This window comes from Antechinus flavipes, chromosome 6, assembly GCF_016432865.1.
Source record: "Antechinus flavipes isolate AdamAnt ecotype Samford, QLD, Australia chromosome 6, AdamAnt_v2, whole genome shotgun sequence".
Taxonomy (NCBI): domain Eukaryota; kingdom Metazoa; phylum Chordata; class Mammalia; order Dasyuromorphia; family Dasyuridae; genus Antechinus; species Antechinus flavipes.
In genome coordinates this window covers 2,278,696-2,286,140 of record NC_067403.1, presented here as the reverse complement: position 1 = coordinate 2,286,140, position 7,445 = coordinate 2,278,696, and positions in this window count along the sequence as shown.

Below are 7,445 nucleotides of genomic sequence, written 5' to 3'. Positions count from 1 at the left end.
TGGAGCTCATATTTAGAGCCTTTGATTTAGACATGGAGCATACACATCTATGTATGTATGTATGTATACATACATTATATATATATATATATATTATATATATATGAAATGACTTTATTGGATGAGTTATAAAGAAGCCAGATCTAAGCCAGCTTGAGCGCTTTTTCAACATATTTATCTGACAGCTCTGAGAAGACTTTGGTATCTTTTTAAAACATAGAAGTCATGTAAAATGTTTAATAGAATAAACAAGGACATATATAATGTGTGTGAATGAGTATATATGAACACATGTTTTAGGCACATGTGCGCACATGTCCAGACACATATGTACACATAGGTATGTCTACACACATGTATATTCTATACATGCATGTACATGTATGCCTAAAAGAAAACTTCATAACCTTCTTAGGGTTTTTATGTGTTTTGGTCACTTGAGACATCATATAATAGGATAGAACCTCTTTAAACAAGTCACAAACACTTGTTAATAATGTGCTCATAAAAACCTCAATGAAATGTTATTAGTTTCTTTCTTGTTAAAATCTAATTTTGAATAATTCTTAGTCATCCTTTTTAAAAAATAAATTAAGGATGAAAACAATATGTTTTTCAAGGCTGAACATCATATTCTCTTTATGAGTGATGAGTTTTCTGCCAGCTACCAGGGAACAAACATTTATTGCTTTCTCCCAGACCAGAATGCCCTCCCCACTGCTTCTCTATATTCTGCCTGGTTTTTTAAAGACCCGCTTCAAGTTCCACTTCTAGGAAAACTTGCAGCCAGCTACGCCGATCTCTTTCTTTTCAGCTCCCATATTAAGCCATCTGGGCCACAGATTTTCCTGCTTCAATATCCGTATCTTTCCAAAGATTCATGGTTTCATCCCTCGTGGGCACTCTTTCCACTTAGTTGTCTCATGAATTGTTGTGGTTAAGAAGAGCCAATTCTCACCGTTTGACCTGCGTGATGAGGAGGCCAGGAGCCTCTCCAAAGTCACCTAGTCTGGGTCAGGATTGAAGCCTTTCCCACTTGGTAAGACCTTGCATAAGTTGACAGGCTTCCTCTGATACCTGGTATTGTTTCTGTAGTATGACTCATTGGATGAAGAATTAGTGGTAGAAACGGGTCCTTTCTTCACGTATCTGATCTCCCCATGTGCTACATCAGCCTTCGACACAGATGTGTATAACCCTCACTGGTGTGTTTGCATGTACGTTGAATGTGGGCCAGTTGTATTACATCTTAGTCTCTGATCTCTGGCCTTTGCAGTCTATGTGTGCTATGAAATACATTTGTAAGCTTCTCGAAGGCCATGTACTAATAGATCAAGGGATTAGGATCTGCCAAGCTGGAGTTTTTTGGGTGGGACAGAAGCGCTCTATGGCCTCCATCCTGCCATTGTTCTGGCCCTGCTGGTCTTCACACAGCATCAGCCCCCGTTCCCTTCTCTGCTTGCACTCCTGATTATGTCTTCCAGAAGGTGGTTTTCATAGTCACATGCTGAGAGTCAAGTAGCTCGTCAGAGGGGAGCTGCCAGGATACCTCCGTTCTCTTGATCCTTCTGCTCCTCTCAACGCCTCCTTTCCACATGTAATCTGAGCAGGGCAAGGGATGGCAATCTTAACTGCCAATTTGGGAGTCCTTTTCCAGTTCTAGAAGTCTGAAATTTGTTCTTGGGTGATAGAAACTGCCAGCTAGGTCACTGCTCACTGGAGACCACTTTCCAGCATCGCGGGACTTTCTTAGGGATAGGTATGATTTGTAGAAGGAAACACTCCCACTTTAATTGAGATCTCTCTAGTTTTCCATCACCTGTCCTAAGCTTAAGGCCTCCTGGGGGGAAGGTCCTATAAATACACACTGTTGTTATTGAAGCTTATACCATCATGCTCCATGCTAAAAATAACCCTTGGACACAAGGTTGAATTTTCAGGGATGATGTTTGTTTTTTGTTTTTTTAAATTTGAATTTATTTCTCAAACACTAGTAGGGGAAAGGGATTGAATTTTTTTTTCATGAGAAATCAAGTCCTTTCTGCCCTTCCAAAGAAATGGAGATATGGAGAACCCACAGATCCTTCTTGGTACCCCTAATATTATCCACACCTGCTTCAAGTCTCTGCTACTCTGCTCTAGCTGACAAAGTGATTTTCTTAAGGCCTGAGCATTTCACTCTAGTAGTGATCAATAAACTTTGGTGGCTCCCTATCCCTTCCAAATAACATCAGCTGCTTTAGGAGGCTCTTTCCCGCCTGGCTCAACCAGCTTTATAACATTACTCCCCCCATCACTTCATGGTCCAGAAAATCGCTTTTCTTTTGATCACAAATGACATTTCCAGTCTTCGTGACTTGGGACTATGTTGTATACCTTTCTGCCTTTTTGGGATCCCTGGTTTCTTCAAGATTCACCAGCTAAAGCACATCACCTGCCTTCTCTGATCTGACCCAATTGCTAATGCCTCTTCTCCCCAAGGTGATCCTATAACAGATCGCTATTCGGGGATATCCTGGAATCTGCCAGAATGGATTCTGAGAATTTGATTTATTGTTTTTTCTTTGCAGTTTTAAGAAAGTGATAAGGAAAATGCTAAATGCAGAGTAAATAGAGTAAAAATCTCTCGTGCTCCCAGCTGGCAGTCAGTCCCTGACAACGACAGTCTCACATACTTTTATCGGTGCATGTTACCTCCTTGTGGGAGCATAAGCTCCCCGAAGTCGGCGATCTCTTGGCTGTTATCTTTGAACCTACGGTGCCCGGCATAGCTCCTGGCACCTACTGGGAAGTTCATGTTGTGTTTGTCCTTTGTTTTTGGAAGACTGATCGCATCTGGATATTGGGGTCAGGGGACACTGTGCTCCCATTGTGGTGGATTAGTTCTGAAGGCCCCACCACAGCTTGGGTCCAAATAGCACGTTAGGACATTTCCTTGGGATGGAGATGTCCACGACTTCAGGTGGCTCCTGTTTCCTTTGCACGTCTGCAATTCTGCTTTGCTCCTGGACTACGGCGCCTCAGATTCAGCCACGCTGAGCTGACTGGTACTGTTCCTGCATTTCTCCAATCGATGTCAAAGGGCCTCAGGAAGCCTGGGAGAGGGGCTTTATATCACTTCTGACCTCCATGAGTGCTTGCCTTTTTCGAATTCTCCATAAAATGGCCTTTTAGGTAAGAACTGCATTCGGCATCGAGGGATGTGGCCGGCCCATAGGAGCTGTGCTCTCTGCCCCAGAGGTTGAGTGACTGATGGCTCGGCTCCTGGGGAGACCTTAGGGTCCAATAGCTTATCATGTCAAGTGACATTCAAGTGGAAGCGGTTCAGGGTTCTGTCACAGCCCTGCTAGGCTGTCCAGGCTTTTCTGGAGGATGGCAATGAAGTCGGCCCAAGGGCTCTGTAGACCTTTAGTTTGGTGGTCAGGCTGATAGCCCTCCTCTCCCAAACACTGAGCTAGCTCTGGCAACGTCTGCATCCACCCCATCATCTTTGTGGCCATCCATGGAGAGTGAAAGGCCACGGTAAATGAACTCAGCCACAGCAGTCCCGATTTCTCCAGTGCTTTTGCCACCCTGGGTTTCATGCGCGGATGGCCAGGTGCTAGCTGATGGAGAAGTTCTGTTTTCTTGGTGATGGTCCCCCCGGGTCAAAATTAGCACAAGTGACACTGAAGCAATCCCTGCTCTGTTGTGTCTCAGACTCAGAGGCACCGCCGAGTGCCCAACCATCTGCAAATAGTCACACACCAACTCTTCCTACACTTTGGGCTTGTCTCAGGGTTTTTCAAGTTAACGGATTTACCATCAGTGACAGAGCTGACCTTGATGCTGTTTTGTCCTTGATGGTGTCCAACGGCACTGAAAAAATCGTGCTACAAAAGCATGAGAGAAGAACGCTGCCCCGCTTCATCCATTGGTACTGGGAAAACATGGGAGCATCAGCCCACCCAGAACCCGGGCCGGCATGTGTACAATACACTTACCCCAAGATGCCTGCTGATTGGTTGACAGCGATTGTTTCCTGACACTGCTTATTTGGCTAAATTATAATAACAATTCCTAAATTATAATAACAACAACAATTTCATTCCTAGTTTCCTTACAATTTATCATGGCAGTTGGATGGTACAGTGACTAGAGCCTTGGGCCTGGATTCAGGGAGATTTAAATTCAAATCCAGCTTTAGCCACTTACTAGCTGGGTGACCCTTCTGCATGTCATTTCACAACTGTTTGCTTCAGTTTCCTCATCTGTGAGATGGGTATTATAATAGCACGAATCTCCCATGCTTATCTCAAATATGAGACGATACTTATAAAATATTTAGCAAGTGCCTGCTATGTACGAATGTTGTTATTACTTCCCTCCATATTCACTTAGTTCCAGTTATAGTTTCTCTCCGTTTTATTATCTGTAAAATGGGCATAATAATAACATCTTAGGGTGGTTTTGAAGATCACTGAGATAATCATTGTAAAGTGAGTCCTGTTTCTAGTATAGAGTATTAATAGAAATGTTAACTGCTACTATGAAAGCTACTGCTGTTACTACTACTACTACTACTATCACCACCACCACTAAGACTACCCCTACTACTGTAGTCAGCAGCCGCAGCGACAACAATAGTAGCAGTAGCAGCAGTGATAGCAGCAACAGTGATAGTATCAGCAGAAGTAATAGTAGTAGCAGCAGCAACAATAGTAGCAGTAGCAGCAGTGATAGCAGCAACAGTGATAGTATCAGAAGTAATAGTAGCAGCAGCAGCAACAATAGTAGCAGTAGCAGTAGTGATAGCAGCAACAGTGATAGTATCAGAAGTAATAGTAGCAGCAGCAGCAATAATCGTAGCAGAAACAGCAGTGATAGCAGCAGCCGCCATAATAATGTCAGCAGTAGTAATAGTATCAATAGTAGTAATAGTAGCAGCAGCAGCAACATTAGTAATGGCAGCAGCAGCAGCAGCAGCAGCCAAGTGATTTTATTTCTCTACCTTCTGCCTCAAGACCTCAGTGACATGAGCAGACATGACTAACTCCATTTGACTGATGAGGGAAATTGAGTCAGTTCAGCGGCCCAAGCATGGTTAGCTAATCAGTTGCACAGCAAGACTAGACTCCGAATTTCCTGACAGCGAGCGTCTGAAAATGATCCTTTTCATTGCAAGCCCAGTGCGCCCTACCGATGCCCTCTCAGAACGTTTTAAAGGCATGATATGGGCACAGCTTGGGGAGGGAGCAGAGTGAGCACTGGCTTTGGAGTCAGTAGGACCTGAGTTTCATTCTGGCCTTCCATGTTTACCAGCTCTGTGTTCATCCCTAATGTCCCCTCCCCCATAAAAATAAGATGAATTTGATAAAATATACAGGATGATAAAAGGAACCAATCATGTTGAGATAAAGTTATTAAAATATTTAATGATAATGATTAGTATTTATGAAGTACTTATGTGCCAGGTGCTTTAAGGAATATTATATTATTTGATGCTCACAACACCCCTGGGAGGGAGGGAGGTGCTATAATGACCTCCATTTTGTCACAGAGATCAAGTGAGCCAGAGTGTCACCGCTAGTGATTTGAGCTCAGGCTTTCTTGGATCCAGGCCCCAGACCCCAGGTTACCCCCCCTCCTCAATATATTTTCCATTGCCCCTCCCTGCCTTGCACGAGATACCATGCACTATGTAGTACACGGGAAGCATCATGGTGCCTTGGAAAGTCTGGCCTGCCATGTCCCTGCTCTGCCATATCCCTGGGGTCACAGACTGTCAGACCTGATGGCTACCTTAGGGATCAGTTCCTCCTCCCTTGTTTTGTGGGGGAATGCAGGCTCATCCTCCAGCCATCCCAGAGGCAGAGGCATCAGGATCACAGGATTATGAGGTCTGAGGTCCAAGGGAATCCTAGAGATTCACTTGCTCCACACCCTTCTCCCTCCAGCAGCTTCAGGAAGCTCAAGAACTTGGAAGAGAAAAATGCCATCTTTATTTTCACTAACCTTTGGCTTCCTTTGCAATATTTTTTAATAGCTTTTTATTTACAATTCCTTTGCAATCTTATGCATTTTATTTTACATATTAAAAAACATTCTTTTGAGAAGGGATCCATGGGTGTTACCACACGGATGTGCTAGTAAATGTTCAACAACCAGCTCTCCAGAAGTAAAAGGAGTACAACCCACTTTTTTTTTTAACCCTCATCTGTGAAAAGGGCTAGAACTTATCTTTCAGAATTGTATAAGGATAAAATGAAGTAATATTCTAAAGGTGCTTTGCAAACCTTAAAAAGCCTATATAAAGGTTATCTATTGTTACTATTTCAGGGACAGAAGACCTTTTTCCAGGTTCCAGAAATATTATCATGCAGTGGTTACTACTTTGCCTGGGTGTATACACACACACACACACACACACACATGCACGCACGCACACACACACACACACACACACACACACACACACACACTGTAGTCTCCCAGATTTTAGGTCCTGGACTCTTTGCATCTGGAAACACAGGATTCTGCATGTAGTCACTTCAAACCAAGCCAATAGTTAAATATTCAGCATGAGCATCTGCACCTCAAAAATTAGTAAATGATTACAAATTAGGATGTGATTTAGAGTTTTGTTTACTGGTTAAATTTAAAAGCATATTGTTGGGTCTGTTTGGTGGCGAGAAAATGGCACACTGGAATTAGGAAGACTTCAAATCCAGCTTCTAACACTTGCCACCTGTATGATCCTGGGCAAATCACTTAACCTAATTTGCCTCAGTTTCCTCATTTGTAAAATGAGCTGGAGAAGGAAATAGCAAACCATTCCTGTATCTCAGCCAAGAAAAGCCCAAAGAAAAAGACAAAGAGTCAGACGTGAACAAAATTGCAGCAGAAAACTTGACTCGAGCCCAACTGTGCTCCTTGTTTGCTCCTTCTGGCCTCCGTTTCCTCAGATTGGCTGAACCAGCCAATCTCTTCAAGACCATTGCCCCGTGACTCTATTTTGTCTTCCTCTATCTTAAAGGTCTAACCTCTTACCCGGTGATTGAGGGTGGATCGGAACCAGGTTATTTTAGTAGTTGTGGTTACAGAAGTTGGTAATTATGTCAGGGGAAAGTATTCCTTTGCCTTCCTTTTCTGTGCTGTCTTCCTTCTTGTCTCCTTTATTCTTTTCTTCTAGAACCCCACTTCTCTTCTTCCCCATAAACTGGATTTCCATTCTTTTGGGGAAAGACCTTAGAATATTAGAGCTTGGATGATCCTAGGACCTCAGACAGCAGGAAGAACATCGACCCCTCACATTTGGAGAGCACTTTATGCCTTTATGAAGCATTTTCCTTACAGTAGCCTCATGAAGGATCTAGTTCAAATATTAACACATCCATTTTATGCATTGGGAACCTGAGAAGTGGAGGGGGGAAGAATGTGCCCAAAGTCATACAGCTAATAAATTG